This window comes from Rousettus aegyptiacus, unplaced genomic scaffold, assembly GCF_014176215.1.
Source record: "Rousettus aegyptiacus isolate mRouAeg1 unplaced genomic scaffold, mRouAeg1.p scaffold_m13_p_3, whole genome shotgun sequence".
In the NCBI taxonomy this organism is placed as follows: Eukaryota; Metazoa; Chordata; class Mammalia; order Chiroptera; family Pteropodidae; genus Rousettus; species Rousettus aegyptiacus.
In genome coordinates this window covers 84672268-84696400 of record NW_023416306.1, presented here as the reverse complement: position 1 = coordinate 84696400, position 24133 = coordinate 84672268, and the positions used below count along the sequence as shown (strand labels likewise).

At 42.3% G+C, this 24133-nt stretch overlaps 1 protein-coding gene and 1 pseudogene across 3 annotated transcripts in view; one reads left to right on the top strand and one right to left on the bottom strand.

The window, feature by feature from the left end:
- THSD4 (thrombospondin type 1 domain containing 4) overlaps positions 1 to 24133 on the top strand; it is a 536848-nt gene that overhangs the window by 161830 nt on the left and 350885 nt on the right. The window lies entirely within an intron of this gene.
- LOC118601439 lies at positions 6956 to 7074 on the bottom strand (annotated as a pseudogene).

Here is a 24133-nt window from a genome sequence, read left to right as displayed (position 1 = left end):
TTTTTTTTCTCTATACCACCAAAGATGATTTCTGCCTAGCATGGAAAACTGTTGGCTTGTCTCCAGACAGTTTTTTCCCCATTTCCAAACTAGTCCCAGCATGCAAATGGTCTATGGAAAGAGAGTACATGAAATCAACACAGGTTACATTTTCATTGTTGTAATTCTGTTAATCGTGAAGTCTTGGGAGAGTCCTTCCAATTTAAATAATATTTTATAACACTTATGGATGTGCCTCTAGTTAAAGGAATCCAGCCTCTGAACAGGTAAAAGATGCTGAAAATTGTAGGATGTGTTCAAAACAACTTTTATCTTGAAATGTCTAAGTTGAATGTCTCTCTACTTTTCCAATACCACATTTCTGTTCCATGGGAGATTTATGCCACTGTGTCCTTGTGAAGAACACCCAGAGCAGGAATTAAATGATGCTCGTCCAATATCGTGCAGCTTTGAAGATGGCACCATAGTTCGGGTGACCCTGTTGCAGCCCTTGTTATCTCTGAATAAGCTTTCCAGGAAAGGATTTTATCAAAATAAAGGATTTAATATTTACATGTTGGCTCATATTTATTTACATCAAAGCTTACTGGACAACTTACAACACATCTTCCCTCTGTTTTTTGAATAATTGCTGTTTAAAGATTTTTTTTGGTAATAGCTTTTTAATAGAGTTTTAAGAGTAAAGGAGTGGTTGCATAAGAAACTATTTTGAGAGCCTATTGAAAAATTCTGAGCTGATTTATCTTTATTTTATAGTATCAGAGTGAAGAATAAATAGAAAGAAGACCATGAAAAAGCCTTCATTTAACACCTTGGCTAACTGAATTGCCTGGGTCAGAACTGGATTTTTGTACTTTTGCTCTAGCAATAGTGATCCTTTGAAGTTGTCAAGGGAGAAATAAGAGGTACCTATTAATACTCATGCCGAATAATTTGTGCCACTTCTTTGGTTTGAGTCAGGCTTCTGCCAGGTTCGCAAGTGTAACCTAGGAGTATTTAGGTAGGGCCTCACATGCTTTGCTAGACTAAGTAATGGTGTCATTTAATGGTCAGTCGTACTCCCTTCTGAGGCCAACTTCTGTGTGGACCATGTTCTTTTTCTCCAGTTGCCTTAATTTCACAGTATGTTTAAATTAAACAGAAAAAATAGCAAAGTCAGAATAGGAGGGAGAGAGACTGAGTAGCCACTCCAGCAGCACCATCAAAGAGGGGATACTTGTCCGTATACAACATTACAGAGTCTGGTTCTCTCCTGAACAGTCAGACATTAGATGTTAGTGACTTGAGTCACATGAGCTCTAAATCATTAAGAGTAGTAAATGCAAGCACTACATGAACTATAAACTGGAGTTAGTTGGTCCTGACATCTTTCTCCCTAGAGCAATATGTATAGGAGAAGCCAGCTAGCGTTCCGATTGAAGAGCGGTTATCAAATGTGATGTGATGAACATGAGCTGTTCAGCTAATCTTATTAAGTTTGCAGAATATTAATTTTCTCATTTGTAAAATAGAGTAGTAATCATTTATTCTGCTGAATTGTAGTGAGGATTACATGACATGATGTGTAAGTACCAAGCACCATGGATAGTAGTGGTAGTTATTGGTATCACAGAATTTTCTTAAAAACTCACGTGACCATTGAATTTTAGCAGAGGGAGCCTAGGAGAGCTTAATGTCTTGGAGAGTCTCATGCTTCCTTTTTCATAGTCGGAAAGCACGTGTCCAGAAAATAGACATTTATCTATTGTCCAGGACATGCTCTCCCTGGAGTACAGCTGGGGATAGTTCATACTCCAAGGACTTCTCTTCTTGAGATTCCAGCAGATAGCTCCCTTCTAATCATGTGGTTCTCCACATTTATGAATTGCTTTTCATAGGCCACCTTAAAAATAAATCTAGACAAGTCTTTCTTACCTGTTTTGACACACTTTCTGCCTTTCAAGGTCACATATGATTAATGCAGGTCTTTCTTGATTTTTGTATTGATTGTATTAATTTATTCACAGATAGGACTTTACTTATAATCATAGTAATTATAATATCTACTATTTATTGAGCACTTCGTATATGTCTGCATTGTGGGTTATCTCAGTTAATTCTCCTAACAAAGCTATGAGGTAGGTATTTATTCTCAGAATGCAAAAGAGTAGGCTTTGAGAGTTGAAATGACAGCCGCTAAGTGGCAGAGCTGGCGTTGTTATTCCATAGACGCACTGCCCCCACGTTTTGGGGACACGTTTGTCTTTGCCTTGTAATTTGGTAACTATATGGGAAAGGCTTATCCAATTGTAGTGATCTGGGCCTTTTAATTCTTTTATATTATGGTTATTTAAATGAGAAAATTTCAAATGTAGACGAAAGTATAGAGAATAATAAAATGGTATACTCATTACTAACCTTTAAGGCATGCTACCATTTTGCTGCATTTGATACAAAATATTAAAGTTACAGAAATAGCTAAAACCTGTCTCATCATCTCTTCTCATTGTCTAATCTCCTCAGCAGAAACTAGTGTACTGAAAGCAATGAATAATACCTTTTCCTGTGTGGTTTATGATTCATGACTTAAATATGTACCTAAACAAAATATTTAGTATTTGTTTGATATGTTTTTTTAAATGATATCATGTTGTATGTTACCTTTACTAACTTTAAGTTGAAAGTATCTTTGTTGATATCTACAAATCTAATTCACTCCTACTGTATAATATTCCAATTTGTTTCTGTTCACAATTTGTTTTCTGTTCCCACATTGATGGACACTTAGGCCGTGTTCACTTACTAACCCTTATAGACAGTGCCTCCTTACATGCATGAGTGAAATGGACGCACACTAATCTTTTGTCAATTATATGTATTGAAGATACCTTGTTCTAAACCAAGGTACAAAAGTTTCGGTAAAGGGCCAGATGATAAATACTTTAGGCACTGTGGTCCATAGAGTCTCTACTGCAGCTATTCAAATCTGTCATTAAAATGTGAAAGCAGCTATAGACAATACATAGACAAATGGGCATAGCTGTATTCCAATAAAACTTTATTTACAAAAAAAACAGGCAGAGGTTCACATTATGGCCGTTGGGCCACAGTTTGCTAATCTCTGTTCTGGACTATTGCTTATTTTTTCATTTATGAAGCCTTTTGCTATAATGAATTTTTATTTGAATATAATCAGGTTTCCCCATTTTTTTTCCTTTTTGTTTACACTTTATGTCCTTTTAAAGGTATTCTCCCCCACTGTTTGTATTAAATACTCTGTCCTATTTATACTTGTAAAGCTTTAAAGTTTTGCTTTTCACATTTAAGGTGTCAGTCTGTTTTTGTGTGGTATGAAATATGAATTTAACTTTTATTTTCTTCTTATGGCTCAGTTGTCCTAGCCATCTATTGAATAGTCTATCTTTCCTCCACTGATTTATGAAACTGCCTCTGTCATTTCTTTAAAAATAACTCTTGTTGAATTCTATAGGAACAACACTAAGCTGCTACTATCTACATGAGGAATTAAACCAAATTTGGGACCTTCCAGTTGGGCAAAAACTTAAATATTCCTGGGAAAAATGCCTCCTTAGGATCCCTGCCAGAGAAACAAAATATAATCAGTAACTTAATCTCATGACTGAGTATTGGTCACATAGGCTTGCTATTTTAACAAACAACCCACAGTGTCAGTGGCTTAACACAATCAGGATTTCCACTCACATCACAGACTAGCATGAGTAGGTGGTGGGTAGGTGGGAGCACTCTGTCCCACAGAGTCATTCAGGCACTTTAGCCCTTTCCCCCTTATGGATTCGTTATCCCTTAGGGTGTCGTGGCCCTCTAGTGGGTCCTCTGTCATAGGGCTGTGTATAATGGCAGATAAAAAGCACGGATTTTGTGGTAGGTTTAATCCACCAGGTCTGGAAGTGGTGTACCTTGCTTCTACCCACATTCCATTGGTCAGAACTCAGTCAAGTCACATAGCTGCCTCTGACTACAGGAAATCCTGGGAAATGCAGTCTGGCTACGTGTTCAGGAAGAAGAAGAAATGGTGAAGTGAACAACAGGCAGTTAGGGGTCCCTTCACTGAGATCCAGAAATGATTCATCATGAGAGCAGGGCCATGTTTACTGTGCCCCCACTGTCTCCCGAGCACTGAGCACAATGCCTGGCTACGGTAAGAGTTCAATAAAAATTAGAAAGAAGGTGGGTGAGAAAAGGAAAAAGAAAGACAGAGAGGGAGGGAGGAAGGAAAAGATGAAGGGAAGAAGGCAGGAAGGGGGAGGATTGAAAAAAGAGTGAATGAATAAATAGGGAAAGCCAAGGGGTTACTGAGATGATTGTCCAAGACTTTTGTAGCTTCCTTAGGTCAAACAAAGTTCCACCTGTATTGAGGGCGAGTGATACAGAACTGTTTTCTATAGGGGCCTGGATGTCATTTTGGCTTTTAAATGCAGTATACCCCAGTCTAAGCCTGTTGCTGGAAGTCACGGGGATTCATCATGCTTTATAGGCATGGCTCCTTAGTGGCTGAAGGACTGAATAGAACTGAACCTGGAGACAAACGTCTTCGATTCCAGGATCTGGGCAGAATGGAGCACCCTGGGCCTGGGGCATGCCGAGTCCACAATAAGCAGCAGAAACTGGCTGGAAAAGTTCATGTTCCGAGCATCTCGGTGTAGTTCTAAGAAGACATTATAATGGCTATTAGGGCCAAAATCTGGGGACTCTCAGATGAAGCTTTTTTTTCTGCCTGTTCGGGGAGACCCCACGTTGAGAAAATACCCAAAGTATTGTACTTCATAGTTATCAGTGGGACCAAATAAACCATTCCCAATTCTGACATTTATATTTTCATGCAACACAAAATGAGCCATGGGAACTGTCTCCCAGGTCCCTCAGAAAATGTTGGCAGAACCCAAAGTTTTAAAAAGTTTGAGTGAGATGTAAAAGTTTAGACAGATTAGATCGCCTAAGTGTTTGTTTTGTATAAGAATAGTCTAAATAAACTGCCAAAGGATAATTTTCAGAGTTGGCTGTTGCTGTCTAAAATAGTTAACATAAAAGTGGCTAACTCTTTCTTTCCTTTACCTCTGAAACAGGTTTGTGATCAAGAGAATTATAAGTGAGCAGTGGCCACAAAAGGAAAAAGGCCGCTTATCTCCTGTGAACCTATTTCTGTGTACATAAGATGGAATTTTTTGGAAGATGAGAAAATATGCCCATTGAAAATTTGTTTTTCTGTAAGGGGGGCAGCTGAATAGTTGAAGATTGAGGACGGCCTTGTTTCAAATTATGGATCCACCACTTAGCATAGCTATTTGACTAGTTACTCATCCTCTTTGATCTTTATTTTCCTCATCTGTAAACATGGGGAAAATCCTAGTACTTGCCTTCATAGTGTTCTAACAGTGTTAAATGAGATAAGCCACCTCAAGTACTTGATTTGCAAAATGCCTAGTATTTGGTCCATGCTCAGTTGATGCTAATAGCTCTTAACATCGTCACTGCTGTTATTATTAACAAGAGAGGAAGTGGTGGAGCTTGTAACATATATACGCAGGAGTAGTGTACTTCTCGCCAAACACCCATTTTCCGGTGGAATTTAGGGGGGTACTGAGAGCAGAAGGATTCAGGGAGCATGGTGTTATGTATCCCGTAATGCAGTTCATGAGTTAAAGGTTCAGATTCTTCCCAGGAGGCACACCATGAGCCAGGGATATAGCAGTGGCTTTAAGGAGACAAAGACTCAGACAGCTGAGCCTCCTGGTCAGCATAGAACAAGGCAGAATTAGCGTGGATGGCCACCAGAATGAAGACCGAGAAGGTCAGTGGTGAGAGACAGACGGGGGTGAAGGTGTGGTGCTGGGATGGGGCAGGCTGTGGTTTGGAACAGGGGTGGTCCAGAGCCCTCTCCACCGGAGCCTTTTGCTCTTCAACCACATTGTGAGATGGAATCTTAATGGGAAGAAGCTACTACCTGTCCTTGGGTCACAGAGCTCCTAGTGCAAAGTGAAGGCTCCCAGAGTAAGTATCCTGATGGGAAAGACATTCAGGGTTTGGCCACAGAGTCATTGATGGAGTAAGAGTAGTTAAGGTCATTCGGACCAACATGAATACAGAGCCAAGGCCTGAAGCCAGGACTAGGGCTCGGGCCATCAGTAATTGGAAGGACCCCCAAAGAGGGCAGAACCACATTGGGTCATTTTGTTCTGGGGCACAGGCCCTAGGATCAAGATACTCAAGCAAATAGGGGCAGTGTATCTAAGAGTTAGGTCAGAAGGAAGACAGACCCCCAGGTTAACTGAAAAAAAGTCAGATGATGTCAAATGTGAACCTGAGAAGCAGGAAAGCAGAGGAGCCAGAGTGCAGCAAGTGGAGAGAGTGCTGAGCTGGCAGCTGGAGCCCGAGGTGCTGGTGGGATTGCTCAGGCCTTGGACAGGCTGCTTTGTTTCTCAGAGCCTCAGTTTCTTCACCTGGAAAATGAGGATGGCCACACCCTGGGTAATGATGCTGGTCACCGGCCGAACCTGAAGTAGAGTCGTGTCTCCTAGGGATAACAGTACTTGTGATAGATATCGATGCTTGCAAATACTTTCTCTTAATTGATCACATTTGATGACATTTGGTCCCGGTCTGTTTCCAGCATGCCATGGTGATAGCTGGTCACCTTTTAGGACATTCTAGCTAAGTCCGATCAAGGGAACAAGGAACACTAAACTATTGACATGCATTAAGTATTCCAAACTCTCTAAAATGTCCCAAAGTCCTTCTTAAAATTTCCAGGAAATAATGTTTTATATTAATGCCAGAGTAAAACCTCTCTTCCCGGAAGCATTCAAGAAAGCAGAATGCTAGTTGTTCTTCTTCTTTTTTTTTTTTTAGGTGAGGCAACTCTTGGTTGACCTCACAGATTGCAAGGACCTTGTCAGCTTACAGTCCCTTATTTTTTTTTTTATTTGTTTATTTTTTATGCCTACAGCACCTGATCTTCCTAGGTGGTCTCCCATCCAAATACTAACCAGGCCCAACCCTGCTTAGCTTCTGAGATCAGACGGGATCCAGCTTGTTCAGGGTGGCATGGCTGTAGACAACAGAATTCTATTTCTTACTCATTATTTTTCTTAGTCCTGGTTCCAGAGTGTCCTGTTGGTGGTGGTACCCTGTGAGAGGTCAGGGCAGCCCTGAATATGAGCTTCGCTAGGCTATTAACGAAAGCTTATTTGGCCAACAAGTTACAAATTCTTTATTACAGGACATCTCAGAGCGTTATTCTACTAATGTGAATTATAGATTTTTAAGAGGAAGGTATAGTAATCAGATGTTACCAAAAGGGTCACAGAATCGTTTTTAAATTTGGGGGTGGAGGAAGGCATTTTTACAGAGATCTCTGGGCATGAATATTTTTGAGAAACTGCTTTGGGAAAGGCTCTCCCAGAGTTTGATAGAAACTCTTAGTTCCCCTCAAGTTAGCCTTTAGTTGTCTTCTCACGTCAGGGTTAACTGACGTGAGCATCTTTCAGCTGTCTCTCATAATGACCGAATCACCATCCAGTGGGATAATTCCATGTACGTTACATCTAGTATAAGATTTGAGTTCATAAAACACTTTTGTACGCAGTTGACCCTCAGACAACACAGTTTGAAATATGCAGATCTACTTATATGAGAATTTTTTTCAATAAATACTGTAAATGTATATTTTCTTCCTTATGGTTTTAATAACATTTATTTTTCTCTAACCTACTTTATTTTAAGAATATGATATATCATACGTAAAACATACAAAATGCGTTAATCGGCTGTTTATGTTATCGGTCAGGCTTCCAGTCAACAGTAGGCTATCAGTAGTTAAGTTTTGGGGAACTCAAAAGCTATCTGCAGATTTTTGACTGCGTGCGGGGCGGGGGGGGGGGTTGGTTCCCTTAACCCCCATATCGTTCAAGCGCCAGCTATATCTGGAAAGTCCTGAAGACCACCAGTTAACACAGACTGAAACAACCTCAATATTATTTGCTGAGCATTTATTTTGCAGAAACTTCCCTTCTCCCAGGCTCTTCCTTTTCTCTCTCCATGGGGATACAACCTTCTGGTAAAGGGAATTCTCCTTTGTATCACAAATTATTCCCCCTCCCAAAGGGACCTACTGTTTCTAATATTTAAAATAGGTCAGCTGACATTTCTGGCCTTTTAATACAGCGCTGTCCACATTGGATTGATAAAGAGACAGACAACACATAAAAGAGATCTAAATAGCCCAAGGAAGCCCGGGATGTTATTCCTGGAATATTATCGAATGTTTGCTCCACCATGTACTTTATTTCAGCTTTTCAGAAAGCACAAGGCTCACTGCTGGTGGAAGCTTGTCCCCTTGACTCTAGGTGGAATCAGGGAACTTTATTAAATAACTGAACCATAGAGTGATAAAGTCATCCTTTTTCAGTTCTCTTTCAACCTCATGCTACATCTTTTTTTTTTTTTTTTTTTTTTTAACATCAAGAAAAATACCTCAGTTGGGTGCTAGCTGTGTCCTTCAGTTTCCAAACTGAGCTGCCCTTCCGTGATACCTGGCTAGAGTTTAACAACATTGTTTTGTTTTCATTTCATGTATGTTACTGTGACCTCATATTTATGGAAAGTGATGTGGATTTTCCATTCACCATGGTAAGATAAAATTTCTTTTACAAATAAATTTTTTAAAATGTAAACACATAGAAAAGTCCATGTGGTGGCAAAACCTGCAAAGATCTAAACTGCTGTCATAACAGTTGCCATGTCACCTTCCAAAGTTGACCCAAATTATGATGACTCATTTTACAGATGAGAAAACTGAGACCTGGAGAGGAAAAATGACTTTGACTGCTATTTGACTGAGATACCCAGGGCGGGAACCAAATTCTTCTGAGTCTTCATGTATTTTCCTCATTAAAACTTTTGTGTCAGCCCTTTGTATTAAAACATAAGGTTAAAACAGTCTCTTAAAATAGTTTTTCCTCTCCCCACAATATTTTGAAATCATGTTCCAAGAATAGATTATAACTAAATAAGGTATTAAAATATTAAAAGCAGTTCTGAATGTAAAAGCACTGAAGTAAATGTAATTGCATTCTTAAAAGGCTATAACATCAGATGTTAGCTTTTCAAGTTAAACTATTTAACCAAAAAACAGCTGAAACAACTTAAGACCTGTTAAAACAACAAATGGGCTAATGTGAGCAAAGTTGAAAAGAATCTTAAAAATATTATAGTCAATTTAATATGGGCCAAAAAAAATTACTTTCCTAAAACCCTGAAAAGCAGCTCAAAACAAATAAAAGCCAGAGTCAATAACTGCAAATGCTAATAACAATCAAGTCCACTAGAACTAAAGGGCAAATTTAGAACTCAGTAAAGTGATAACATAGGTTCCTTTTTGGGTTTTAATATGGGTCAAATCGAGTTGAAATCAAGCTTAGAGTAAATCAAAATGCACCTCATAATGGTTTTTAAGAATCCATTGCAAGTCATACGGTGTGGAATGCTGCCTGGAAGGAATCAGTGACTTTTTAGGAACTTTGAGGAAACGTCTCCCTAGAATGCCTGATTTGAGCTCACTGACTCACTTGCTGGAAGAGAAAGTTTCCGTGAGGTGAAGAGTCAGGGTGCTGAGATCACAGGCCAACTGAACATACTCAGGCCTTGCTGGAGGATGTTTGGTTATCAGAACAATGCAGAAAAAGGGGTCAGAAAGAATGAGAAAATTTACTCTAAGGAACAGACCAGAATAACTCTATTAAGTTTGTTGAATCATTGTGATTTCCTCCTGTTTTAAATTTTGTGACTCCGTTTCACATGGTATGGGCTAGTAGAATTCTAAAAACACAAAAGTTATTTGTTGTCTATTGTACATAACAAATTATCCCCAAACATAGTGACTTAAAGACAATAATAAATACTTATTATCTTATGAAACATGGATCAGGAGTTCAGAAGTGGCTTGGCTGGGTGTTCTTGGCTGGCAGATCTGCATCTCTCATGAGGCGCCAGGTGAGGTCTGGGGCTGTAGTCATCTGAAGGCTTAACGGGGGCCGTAGGATGCACTTCCAAAATAGCTTACTCACTGCTGGCCGGCTGGTGCTGACAGGTGGCGGGAGGCCTCAGTTCCTCTCCACGTGGGCCTCTCCATGGGCTGCTGAGTATGCTGCCAGCGTGGTGGCTGGCTTTCCTCAAAGCAGCCATCAGAGGTGAGGTAGAAGGTGCAACATCCTTTCCGACTTAGTCTCAGGAATCATAAACTTTTACCTTGGTCATTCCACATCGGTTACACAGACCAGTCCCCATTCAGCGTGTGGGATGAATATGAGAAGGCGCTGATCATTGCGGGCCATTTTGGAGGCTGGCCACCTCAACAAAGAATTAAAGATCACAGAGAGAGCAGAGAAGCTCTGTTTGCCTGTGGCCAGCCTTGCAGGAGGAAGAGACTTAAGAGACAGACGGATGGTGGTAGCTTAGAAGAGGAGAAGGAATCATCTAAATCCCAGTAAGGCCGGTTGGAAAGAGGATGGGATTGTTCAGACAGCCAGTGAGAACTGAGGAGGAGCATGGCAGGAGACAGGCAGGAAGTGGGGCAGTTAGAAAAGGTTCCTGCATAGTTTCAGGCTGCCTTGGGTTCCAGGGAGGTCGTCCTGAACTCCAAGCTTCGGGCGCCATAGCAGATCCTTACGGATCAAATTAGTGTCCTGAGGTGGCATGAGAAAAGCTGGTTGATAGAAAGATGAAAGGTGAAGCAGCAAAAATCAAGGGCTGCCTGTGTGGCCCTTGGTTTAGGACGAGATTAATACAACAACAAAACAACAACAACAACAATAACTCACAATAATAACAGAAATGATGTTAGAGACGCAGGGCACTTTTCTCATAAGTGATATATTTATTATAGGAACTCGAAAAAATGCAGAGAAGCAGAAGAAAAGAAAAATAATTTGTAACCTCACTACTCAAAGAATACTGCTAAAAATTACAGTTTCTGTTTTTTCCAGTGATAGTAAATATATCACTCTTCTTCCATGTATATGTGTTAGGTTCATGTGTATATAGTTTACGAAAGTGGTATCATGGCACCGTAACTTGCTTTCCTCACGTAGCACTCATCTTTAACAGTGATTTCTGTTGTGAGCGATTCTACTATAACACTATTGCTCAACCTTCTTTCCATTACTGCTTCCTTCATGAGCCCTTCTAATACCACAGATATACTGTATATCTGTTTATATATTGTGGTCTCGAGGTCCAAAAATAATTGCAATAGCTAAGATTTTTTTTACCTCCCAAGAACAAATGTTTGCTCCCTTTGACACTGCACTCATTATAGCAACGTTTTATATAGCTTTATAAGATCTCATTATGTGAGCCTACAGTAATTTGTGTAACCACCACCACCCGCCCCCCTTACTGAAAATGTGGATTACTTCTAGGTCTTATTTGTTATACGCAATGTTGCAACAAACACCTCATTCATGTCCAGGCATTGTTTCTCTCATCCACAGGAATCAGACTCTTACCTACAACCCTCCAGTATGATCTCCTTTCCCTTTGATTTCAACACCATGAGTTTTCTCTTCATTCCTTGGTTCAGCTGCTCCTGAGTACCTGCCTGGTGCCAGCTAGTTCTGAGTCTGCACTGGCCATAGAGACATGACTGAGAAACTGATTTTATCTGTGAAGAGTCACAGCCGAGTAAAAGGAAAGAGACAAATGGGGATGAAAAGGAGACAGGGAACTTGCATACCCAAGGAGGTCCTCAGAATGGGCTAAAGGAGTTCAAAGGTGGGCTAGGTCACAGCCCACTCCTCTTTGGAACTCAAGTCATGGCACATGATCACCGATTTGTGATTGTTTCGAACCTCAATTTCCTCATCTGTACAATGGGCTAGCAATACTGACTGTACGGGGATTTTTTTTTTTTTCCCAAACCTTCTGTTGTTGGAGCTCAGCTCAGATCAGAGAGCAGTCAGAGGAAATGCCCATTGGACTTCTGAATGTGACATTAATTAAATAAAAAAACTCCAGGAACTCTGGGTAGTTTGTGCAGGGGGCATGCTGGGTTTATGAGGACATCAAATCCAAAAAGAAATACAAATTTTTTCTGAGCACTTTTCTTCCTTCTCACCCCTGAGTAATTCTAATGATATGCATGTAAAATGCATTATTGCAAATTCTCTAACAATTTCTGCCTCAGTAATCAATGTTACATTCCAATAGAGCAAGAATATCTGCTTAATAATTTCATGTAACTGCTCTACAAAGCTACCAGGGGTAGAAATTAGTCAGTTGGGTAGAGCATGAAGCGGTTGGCATGAAGAAAGACAGTCTGAACCCAGATTTGGCCGCTAACATGGGGCAAGTGATTTAATTTCTCCAAGTCTTGGTTTCCTCATCCACCAAATGGAGAAAATAATGATACAGACCATACAGGGTTGTTGTGAGGATCCCAAAAGCGAATGTGTGTGAAGGGCTTAATGTCAACACCTGCTCCAGAGCAAACACTCAAAAAAGGGTAGGTGATGATAGTGATAGTGATTGGTAATGGTGGTGATGATGGTGGTGGTGGTGATGATGATGTTATTTGTGGTGATGTTAGGATGGTGATGCTGGTGTTAGTGATGACTGTGGTGGTGGCGATGATGATGGAAAAGTAAAAACTATTGCTGAATTTTCTGATGTGAGAGCTCAACAGACCGAGAGCAGCCTTTTGCCTCTGATCCTCGTTGGCTCTGTGATGTTGAGTCTTGGTGAGCCTCAAGTTGTCCACCTGTGAAATGGGACTAGGACCTTCCCCTCAGGTTGTAGTGATGATCCGAGATAATGTGAGAGCAGCCAGGGTGGGCGGGCCCAGTAAACGTTACTTTTTTTTATGAAAAGGATATTTAGTAAACAGCTCGAGCACTCCAATAGATCACTCCATATTTCATTTCCTCCTTTTGATTATTTGTGGTGCCTAATTTTCCTCCTTTGACACACATAAATTCCCATGCTTGTGAAGGGGCTCACCCTGTCCTGGCACCCACCATGGTTTCAAACAGCTTCTGCTCATCTAAACCTTAGCCTTCTTCCACCAGGTTCTGGTCACTCCCTCAGGAAGCCTTCCTTGACTGACATGACCCACCTAGAGCTCCCTATTTTGAGACTTTCTGAATCACACAATTTATAAAACAATTCACTAATGCTTTACAATGTTAAATATGTATATTTCTTTTATACAGGAATGTTTGTTATGTCTCCCTAACAAATTAAAGCTTCGAAGTCAAGAATTGTTATATTTTTAATCTCATCTGCTTTCTTTTACCCAATTTCCTCCCCCTCATACAAAAATAAATTTTTTATAGCACAGCGCTGAACATATAATGGGTATTTAATAAATAAAGCCATATTTGGATTTCTTTTTTATAGAAATTCTGTTTTTTCTGTTGCTTCTTTTTCTTCACCTCACTCCCCATATCCTGTACCTTCAAATATACACAAAGACCACCTTTTATGTTTATATGTTTAGTGACCCACTTATGAAAATAAATGTGTTACAATGTGGGGCCTGGGACACCTGATACCATTTGAGCCATAGAATATGCTAATTATTCAGTTGTGTCTGTGAGAAAATGGGAATTTCTCAATTTAAATATACTGCAACAACCACACTGTATCTTTCCCCAGTTCCTGAGGGGGATGGGACAAAAAGTAAAGTCTCTCTCGTAACTGCCTTGCCAGTTGGTGGTGTGTCCCCCTCTCCCAAACTCCCAGGTGATCTGACTCTAAAAATGTTGGAAACCCTGCGTCACATTCTGCTGTGACTCCATTGTGTTACCAGTTATGAGCAGACTGTGTCACTTGATTTTTATGCTCTTCTGTCCTTATTTCTATTTCTTTCTAAATTTTTTCTCTTTAATTCAGTCTTTAATCATCCAGTCTAGCCTTTAGGCAAATGATAGTGGCTATTTGGGTGTTTCGGTCTGCTTTTATTAGAAGACCGTACAGAAACCTTTCATCTGATTCTCTTAGGAGACATCGGTTGCCACTTACCTTGGTGAGTAAGGAAGGCCAAGGGTTCTGTCACTCTCTTTTGCTTGTGGCTTTGCTCTCCCCTTCCAACCAACAGCCAGTTCAGGCCTGATGATTCTCTTCCTCATATTTACCCGTTTGTTCACTTAGTCAGTCTGCCATTTAATAAATATTTATAATTTGTCCACTGTGTGCCAGGTGCTATTCTGAGCTCTGGAGATAGAACTGTGACTAAAACCGACAATGGTCTGCTCTCCAGGAGGCAGCATTCCCGCAGGGCAGAGAGGACGACAGGCTGCACTGGCATTTTTTGGTTGGAACTTTTTTTCAACTTCTGAACCTTGGAAAAAGTCCACTTTCCGTATGTTTATTAAATATGCTGCACTAGATAGTTGCCACTGCTTTCTGGAGATCAGGGTTTAGCAAATTTTAGCTCCATGACACAGAGCCTTTGATATTATGATTTATTAGATAAAAATTTATGGCCTTCTGCAGATGTCACATCTGATTTGGTCACCGTGTTCCATAGAGGCAACATGGGGTCATGGAAAAAAAGTAAGACCAACCTTTGCTCACTGCGCCTCAGTTTCCACATCCGTAAAATGAGGGGGTTGGATAATCCCTGTGGTTCCCTCCAGCTCTACAGCCCAACGGCTCCAGTCCTACAGGATCACTATTCTTTTCCTGAGGAGCTGTTTGCCTTCTTCCAGCTGGAGGCAGCGCCAGGACATCTGAGAAATACCAAGCCTCAGTTATGATGTGTCGCCATGAAGACGTTGGCTGCCCTCTGGACGTAACCGCTGGTGCCGTGGTCCAGAGTTAAATTTAGATAAAAATCAGTTAGGAGCTAAAAATATTACCAGCTTTCTTGACAGGTTGTATCCATCTTCATGGGAGGAAAAACAAGGAACTGGCTGCTTGGCGACAGGGAGTGGACTGGGCTGAGTTTGAGCCCAGGCCTCAGCTGGAAACTCGTTCACTTGAACGGCCAGGGCCAAAGCCGTTTCCTGGGAAGGCTGCAGCAAGACTGAGAGGCTGTGGCCAGCAGAGAGTTCAAGTTAGAGAGAAGGTGGCTGGGCTTCTGAGTAACCCACACTGCCCGTAACTTCTAGAAGATTCTTTTGAAGAATCCTGTTCAGAAGGAAACCCAGAAACTTCCTTTGCTGCCTCCTTAATAACTTGCTTTAGAAGAATTCTATAGCGAAAAGGCATATATTCATTGAGTGGAAAGGTGAAGGTTGAGTTGATGTCATCTCCTGTGAGACACTGTGTTGGCAAGCTGAGTTAGAACTGCAGCTCTGCGCAGATTGCTTGTGTGGCCCTGCCTTTCTGAGCCTTGGAATGTGGAACTGAGGTAATGCCACTTACCTGACAAGGTATGGTGATGATTACATGAGCTGATATGTGCTGAGCACATTGTAAATGCTCAGTCGGCATCCGGTACCGTTGCTAGTATTGTTATGTCCTCCTGGGCCACATGAAAAATGGCTGCAGCTGCCCCTGGGTGCACCCATGAGAAGGACTCATGGTGTGCGGGGTCACTCAGACCCAGTCTTAGCTCTCACTTGCCAGAAATGGGTATGACGCCTACTGAGTAAGGTTATTTTAAGAACTGCATGAGGTCATGTAATTAAAACACCCGGCACACAATAAGTATTCAGTAAATGCAGGGAATAATGCATTATTGTAGTCAATAAAGTGAGCTCTAAAATTAGACTGACTCGTTAAAATCTTGACTGGTTATTAGTTGGGAGACCTTAGGAAAGTGTCTTCACTATTCTGAACCTCAGTTTCTTCTTATGTAAAATGGAAATAATAATAGCATCAGCTCTCTGAAGTTCCTGTGAGGATTGCATGGCAATGCACGTGACTCAATTAGCCCAGTGCCTGGCGCGCAGTAAAACCCTCAGTAACTGTTAGCCCTTTCCTTCCTGCCCACTCAGTTCTTCCGGGACCCAGCCGAAGCAAGCAGCCCTGCACTGTGTTCCTTCTGACCTAAAATACTGTTTTATAAACCCACTCACTTTTTCTCACTTTCCCTTTCTGCCTCTGCTGCGGCTGTCACGGGTTCATTGCTCTTTTGGCTGCCAAGAGTAAGAAAGAGGCTAGTTCGGTGAGTAACTTAAAATAAAACAGACGTCAGTCGACACATCAGAGATTTGAATGGCCTGGACAGTCACTAGCCTGTTTACCAGGCGTCTCTGAATCTGGACTTGGCAAGTGGGGAGGCAGGTCATGCTAATTTGTTCTCCCACCTGTGGGTCTCCTGGAGTGTAGACGAGAATTAAGCTAGTTTCTCCTACACTCCTTTCAGTGGCCTTCGGCCAGAAAAGCTGTTTGTCTCCCCTTCCAGTTGTCTGCTACAGTCATCTACGCAGTGTTGATTGGTTTTCCTGAGGTGGTATTTGGGCATCTCCCCGAGCCACCTAGGTGTTTGGCCTGTGATGGTGACGGCAGGGTGGCTGCCCTTCCTCACGCCCCTCCTGGCATTGGGGAAGCAGCTCTGAATCTCCAACTGCCACGGGCCAAGAAAATTTGGATGTGGACACATGCACACTCGGTTTCACCTGAAGACAGGTCTCAGGCGGCCAGATCACTGGGAAGAAATGTGGCTTTGCCTCTGAACTTCACACTTGAGGAGATGTGGAGTGATCAGCCTCAGCTGGCTCTGACTCAGAGCAGATTAACTTTTATGAAATGATTGTCTCCAAACACACTAACTAAATGCAAAACGCTTTTGTGGCCCTACAGGCACCACAGGGTGGGGTCAGCTGCAGATGCTCGCTCTGGTTGGGATCACCGATGGGGTCGATGTGGTCGGCTCCGGAGCATGCCGGTTGGCGGGCGGGAGCAGGAGTGTCAGATTCAGAAGCAGAAACCCTAGGCTTTGGTCCTAGATTTCCAAGAAGGGTTCGGCAGGGCCCTATATGGGAGCCCTGGAGTCAGAGTTGAAGTTGACTCTCAGAGGAGTCTCGGGGAACAGACTTACCTCAGTACCTCTGCAGGTTCAGCCGTTGCCCTGGGGCACTCATCTCAGTGCCAGTGCTGCTGCAGTGGTGGATTTCAGAGCCCGGCAGCTAGGTCCCTTGGTAAGTTGTGCTCCCTGCAGTTGGAGGTCTGCCAAAGACAGTCATTCTCGTGGGCGCCACAAATATCCACACTGAGTGGTGGCTGTGAAGATAAGAGAGCAATGATGTAGACAATGGTACATCTTATTTTAAGGATGATGTATATGTGTGCATGGGTACATGTATGTGTGGAAATTTTGGACTATAGAATATAGAAGGAAGAACACCAGACTTGGAATCAGGAGACCAATCAGGGGAAGAAAGAACCCTGCTCAGGACCTTCAAATTACTGCCTTAACTGAATCCCACAAACCCAGGGAAGTTGGACGTCTGAGGTCTCAAAGTTAGAATGCAGTATACTTGGGATTTGAACCCCCCAGTTCAAGTCTTATGATATTAACCTCTGACCATTCAGTGGTTGCCACAAGGTTGAGGTAGGGATCGTTATCCCCAGTGGCAGCTATCTGTCTTGTTTTATCCATACTGTATAATCAACACCTAGAATGGTCGTGGTACACAAAAGGCTCTTAGTAAATATTGGAGTGACGAATCCATTGATTGTGAACGTCAGTGTGGTGTCCGGTCTAACTCACCCAGATTCTATTTAAGCACCCCACCCCCGCCTCCCTCCTCATTAGGCCTCCCTAACTATGGTGGTCCTATGGGGAGCCTAGGATGCTTGGATGAGGACATTTTTCCTTCTTTTGCTGACAAAAAAAAAGGTCGTGGTGGAGAGAACCACTGTACATTATACTTTCTGTCTGAAGAAACAGGGTATAATGCAAGCTTTAGCGGCTCATCCCATGAGCATGAGCCTCCTTCATACAGAGACTGGGCTTCAGATCGGGCATGCTTTCTTTGGGGCAGGCCTCGGCCAGCCCAAAGGCCCCTTGTTACTGCCCTTGTGAACAGACCATTAATGTGTTGCGGAATTGGAGAATTGGCCTTCAGGTCTCCAAACAGCTGCCTATTTTTGTTTCCCGTTTCTTATGTGTGGGCCTCTCAGACTTGAGCTTTCTCACCCTCCACATGCTCTAATTAGGCTGAGCCTTTGTTTTTTCTTGGCCAGGAGCCTTGTCATTCTGGCATCTACAATTTTGGACAGGAAGAATGTGGATTTGAGTGGCTGGCAACTGGTACAATGTAGAAGGACATTCCCATGGCATCACTGTGGGCATTTTTATTTTCCCAAGAATCAGCCAGAATAAGTGTACTAGGGGTTCTGGCTGTCATTGAGGATACATATTAACTCTGGTTCACCTTTCCACAGTGCTATTTCCCTCTCCATAGAAGTAACATTTTCATCTACCACCTGATTTTTAAGGTAGTACCAAGCTTTCCTCTCTTATAGGATTTAGTAGATGCCTGTTGAAAAAGTGTGGACTTTAGTTGACAAGATCCTGCTCCAGAAGGCTGTGGCTTCTTCCTGCCTTCCCTCTCCCGCCATTTGGACCTTTTTCTTCAACTAACATTTCTCATCTGTCGCTTTTACGACAAATACATGGAACTCAGAGATGAATAAGATGCCATCTCTGCCCTCAAGATACTAGCAACCTCCCAGCCTGCTATTTCAGTTGCTAGTTTAGTTGATGAAAATATTTAGAGAAAGATTATTTTTAAGATTTAGAATTTACATTATGGAGGACAATGTGATAAGATACAGCTAGCAAACAGGAAGCCAAAGCAATATATCAGTCAGAACAGTCATAAACTGAGAACTTAGTTCTTTTCCACAAAATAGTCCAAAGTATGTTCACGTGGAGTGTCTTTCTTCATAATATAACAAGTGAAAAACATGGAGAAATTTCTCCTGTTTGGAAATGGGGAAAGAGTCAAAGGATGTCTTCAAAATCTTAGCTTTGAAACCAACATGGAATTTCTCTAGAACCTTTTCTCTGAGAGACACACATCAGCAGCCTGTCTAAATTACTAGGTCGTAGAAGAGTTTGGGGTTTAAGCGCGAGACTGTTTGTGAAACATCTGGCACGTTTCCTGGGTGTTTACTAAACATCCAGTAGAATTGGTAGCTCTCATTTTTATTATCATTTCACCATCATTCTTGTTATTTTCTCAATTCCCAGCTCTGGTGGCAGCTGTTGTAAAGCTGTCCCCCAGGATCCATGGAGAAGCCCCGAGGGCCGGATAATACTGAGGCGGGCATTGGCCGAGAGTATGGCCAAATGCTGGCCCATCAGGGCAAATGACTTGGCAGGCCAGACAGGGTCTGACCCAAGCCCCAGGGAAGAAACACAATAGCTTCCCTATCTCCAGTTCTCTGAAACTGAGCCCTTGGCATCATCTGGATTCGCTGCTGGATAGATTCTTGGCCCTCACAGCTCTCAGAGGCAATTGGCAGATATGGTAGATGGTGGAAGGAAAATGTGTGTTCTTCATGGAAGCTATGCTGTTCATCTGGGGCAAAGGCGGAATATGTTCTAAAGCCCGCTTCTTTTTGAAGCTGTACATTCAGAACTAGAATGTGACAGACTGGAACAGATGGGCTGGGGCTGCGCTGGATGTTGGAAAGGCTTCCTTCTTGAGCAGAATTAATGGTGCGCGGGTCCTGGGAGGGTGAGAGCACTCTTGGCATGCAGCTGTCCTATGTGGCTTCTGCTGCACTCATCTGTGAGACATGCTGGATCTGAGAAATGAGTCTTGGAACCTGGGTCATGTTAGCGTCAGAGTCATCTTTTATTAATTAAATGAGACAATACGTGTGAGGTGCTTAGAGAGTGCCTGGCACACAGCTCATGTTTAGTGCATGCAGACACTCATCAGCACCAGCATCTTCTTTAAGTTTGATGGTTCTTTGCTTAAATCAGTGTTGTTGGTTTCAGAGATGGTTCTTCAATGAAACGAATTTTCCTGCTCTGTTTAGGACATGAATAAAGTATCCCTCTCCTCCAACCCCAAGAGGATTTTCATATAATCCTCACCTCTTAGAACCTGGACTCCCAGGATGGCAAATAGATTTAATTTGGAGCTATGGAACCTGGCTGGACTCCTTTTTGAGAAGAATTCTAGGACTTATTTCAAGCTCAGAGGACAGAGATACCAATGATTGATTAGTGATGTCTGTCATGGGTGTGAGAGGGGGATGGGAGGCAACGTGTGCCATGCTTTTACCATCTTTAACCAGATAGAGAAACTTCAAGCTCTACCTCCTCGCTGAAGATGAGTATGAGGTTAGTTTCTGAGGATGTTGCCATTCTGGCAAGCAGCTGAGACCTGAACAGCTGTTTGTCTTCCCGGTCATGTTTCTGGTTTCTGGCTGTTTGTCTTTTAACAAGAGGTCAGTGATTGAGGGCTCCTCCACATCTGCAGGGAGTTTCCTGCACAATTAGGATGTGTAAAATAAACCCACAAAATCAAAGCCCCAAGCAGATGCTGGAGATTATTTCCCATTTGAGGTCATTCTTCTTCCAGAAGGGCAGGGTGGTGGGTCGTAGAGAAATGATGTGGAAGGCTAAACTTGAGGAACTGGATTGCAACAAAGCACAATCAATTAAGAAAGAAAGAAAGAAAGAGAGAGAGAGAGAGAGAGAGAGAGAGAGAGAGAGAGAGAGAGAGAGAGAAAGAAAGAAAGAAAGAAAGAAAGAAAGAAAGAAAGAAAGAAAGAAAGAAAGAAAGAAAGAAAGAAAGAAAGAAAGAAAGAAAGAAAGAAAACCTTTTGAAAATAAATCTCAAACTGGGGAGAAAGCATCTCAATGGATGGCCATTCAATTGTGACCCATTAGGTAAATAAAGTGATGGCTGCTATACCCCCAACATGTGTGCGACATGCATACACACTCTCTCTCCCTCAAATGCTCGAGCTTTTAGAATGTACTTAATCAATTAAGTGATTTAGGGCAATTGCTTTGCAAGTTTTAATGTAAAAGGAAATTTTATAGCCCTGGTCTGAGTAGTGAGGGTCTAATGATGCATGGAAAGAGGTGGTATCTAATGAGTATATCAATGTCCTTTATTACCAGTTTGGAATATTTCGTTAAATCTGAAATTCAGCTTTAGACATAAAAAATGCAAATTCGGGTTACTGATATGTTAAAATTTCTAATTACCAACAATTAAAGCAAGGAATTTTATATTTTGTCATGTTAACACTTAAAAAGTAAGGTGGTCATTTGGGTGTGATCGGTTTTTTTAAAGTTGAGGGTCAGTATTTGGAACAGTAATATTACCACTGATCCTTAATTGTATTTTACATTTAACCATGTCTGTTTGTGGTGAAGTACCACATGTGCAAAGAAACAACTCTCACTGAATCAGACTTTTTAAAAAAGACATAATATTAACTTTCCGTAAGACGTGCTTTTAAAAAGCTCAGTCGAACAATTGATCATTTCTGTTCCTCAAAATATTTCTTATTCATAACTTATTTCCCCTTATTTGGTAATTCAGATACAGTTTCTAAAGTAACAAACAGAGCTGACCTATTTAATTTTTCTGCAGGAAGCAGGCAAAATTCTAAGAATGACACACAAACCTGTCAAACACAAAATGAGCGAGACTTTCACATTTCATCAGGAGAAAATGTTATTTATTAAGGTCAGCTGGAGGTGACTTTGGTCACATTTAAGCATGTGCATTAAGAAGTAAGGGGCTTTATTGAATGGGAGCCATTTGCTTGAGGGCCTTTTGTTATCTGCCCAACCCTTGCAGACCTTAGAACAAATCAGTGTGTATATATGCACATGCGTCTTTGGTAGGGAAGGAAAAGGGGAAGAAGAAGGGCTTAGGACATGTAAAATAAACCTTCCTTGGTGTCCAGGGTCTGCAGATGTGGATGTGGCTCCACAGGGTGCAACCCGAAATTGCTTCTCTAGTTCCACCCCTAAGAACTGCTGAAAAAACTAAGCGGCCATCTCCCACCCCAAAAGAGAACTATGGGAGGCAGTAGTGGTTACAGAAGCTAAGCCACAAGTAGAATGGACGCTGAACCCAGTACAGAGGTACAGAGAACCGGGCAGCCGTATTAGGGTTCAGGTAGACCTGCATAGAGCCAGGCCCCATGGCCCTTGGTGGACTGGGAGTGAGGCTGAGCAAAGTAGCTGGGAGGAAACCTGGCCCTGCGGGGCTCGGCTCTGTTTGTTCACTGTGTCGCCCTAGGAGAAAAACCACAAATACTTGCCTCGTGAGCTAAACCTTACAAGAACCAACTAGTTAACATGTAAAGTTGTCCTAAATTGGAACTGGATAAACTGGTCTGGCTTGATAAATAGCTAAGAGGTTTCCCAGCTCTAGGCAGGGTGAGAGAGCCCTCGGACATTCTGCCTGGGGTAGCCATCCATTCAGTAAGTCCTTATTCAGTCCTGTAGGTCTCAGGAGCCTGGGCCCCAGTGAGAGAGGCCCCAGCCAGGCTGCAACATAAAGCTCTCGGCCCGCACACAAGGAGGTCTTTGGGTTCCCCAAACGGGCCTGGTAGAGGGCCGAGATACCTGGGAGACATTCCCAGAGGGCTTGCATGTTAGTAAAAGAACTCCTGAATGCAGTGTGATGTAGGCAGAAAACCCCATTTGGAGGTAAAATTGAGTTCTAATCTGGACTCTCATTCAGGAATTGACTGTAGTCAAGTTTCTAAGACTTTTCTCAGCCTCAGCTCCTTCCCTGTGTAAATAAAATCGGTGGTTCTGAGGACGTCCTTGAAGGATAATGAGGATTAACAGAACTATAAACACTGTCTGTGAAATACCTAGCAGTGCCTAGAAAAGGCTGGTGTCCATTTTTTCCCTTCCCTGTGCTATTCTAAAACTGCCCCCCAACGACCAAAAAAAAAAAAAAAGCGCTATCATCTTTTTGCCCTGAGAACTGGGTTCAGAGTATGGTTTTTAACCGTGAAGAATCATAAGTTTGAGCTTTGAACTCTAGAGCCTCTCTCATTAGCTGAGTGATTTTGAGCCAATGATGCAATCTTGGCATGCCTTGAAATATCAGGAATCCCTAGATGATGGCCCAGGCCCCTCCTGCTCCGACCTTTCCAAAGCTTTCCGCAGTAGCACAGGAGAATCCAAAAGCAAAGAGTCTGCTTATATGTTGCATGATCAATTTTCTTTGGCCCTGCGCCTGAACCAGCCTTACACATCAAGGAGTTCCACGTTGTCCCAGTTTATACTCACGCGTGGAACCTAGAATCAGGCTGTGAGGTAATCCCAAGAATATGTGGACTGTTATAAATTAATATGCCAATCTGCTCTGCAGTGAGGTTCTTTCGGCTCTGATTTCTCCTTTTATGGTGTCTTTAGAAAAAGGCAGGGACGTTAGGAGGTTGTTGACCGAGGAGTTAGAAATGCAGGCATTTGGCACGTCGGGGTTGGAGTTTAGCTTTTTGTTTTCGAGCAAGTTCTGTTGTTTGGGTTTGGTTAATCTGTGACTGAAAACTCACATTATTAGAAGGAAAAGACACCTATAATCAGCCCCTTGCAGTAACACACTCGATGGAAGGTAAGGACGGGGGTTGGGGAATGGGACAAAATAAAAGAGACCCTCTAAATCAAACCATCAGAGTGGGCCTGGCAGAGACGGAAGTGTCCAGTTCCGTGTGGCCCAAACCAAGGCCAGAGTCCATCCGTTGTCTGGATGCCAGGGTCAGAGTTCTGAGCCTGTCAGTGAAAGGCTGTCTGTTGTAGAGGTCACCTTTGTTCCTATAGGAAGGGGACTACAGGAGCCCACATGGTCAGTGTTTACAGGATGAAACCTAAGCTCCTCACAGGGCTGTCACGCCGTGTCTTGCTCCAGCCGCTGGCCATCTCTGTGGGTCACCTCTTCTCAGGCCATCTTGTTCCGACCTCTTCCCAGATCTTTTTTCAGTCTTATTTTCAGCCCTTCCTCCCTGTGTGCTGTGCTCTTCTCCTCATAGCGTTGTACTGTTCTTAGCATGTTTGTCTCCATTAAACTTTTTCAGTGTTCTATGTTGTTACCTGCTTTTTTTTTTTTTTTTTTTTGCCTCTGCCTACCCAAACTGTTGCTTCTGTCGAGGCCTCCCTTTGGTTTATTAATTTTTTTAACCCAGAAAAACTCCCATTCATCCTGCAAAAGCCAGATTGAGTTATTTC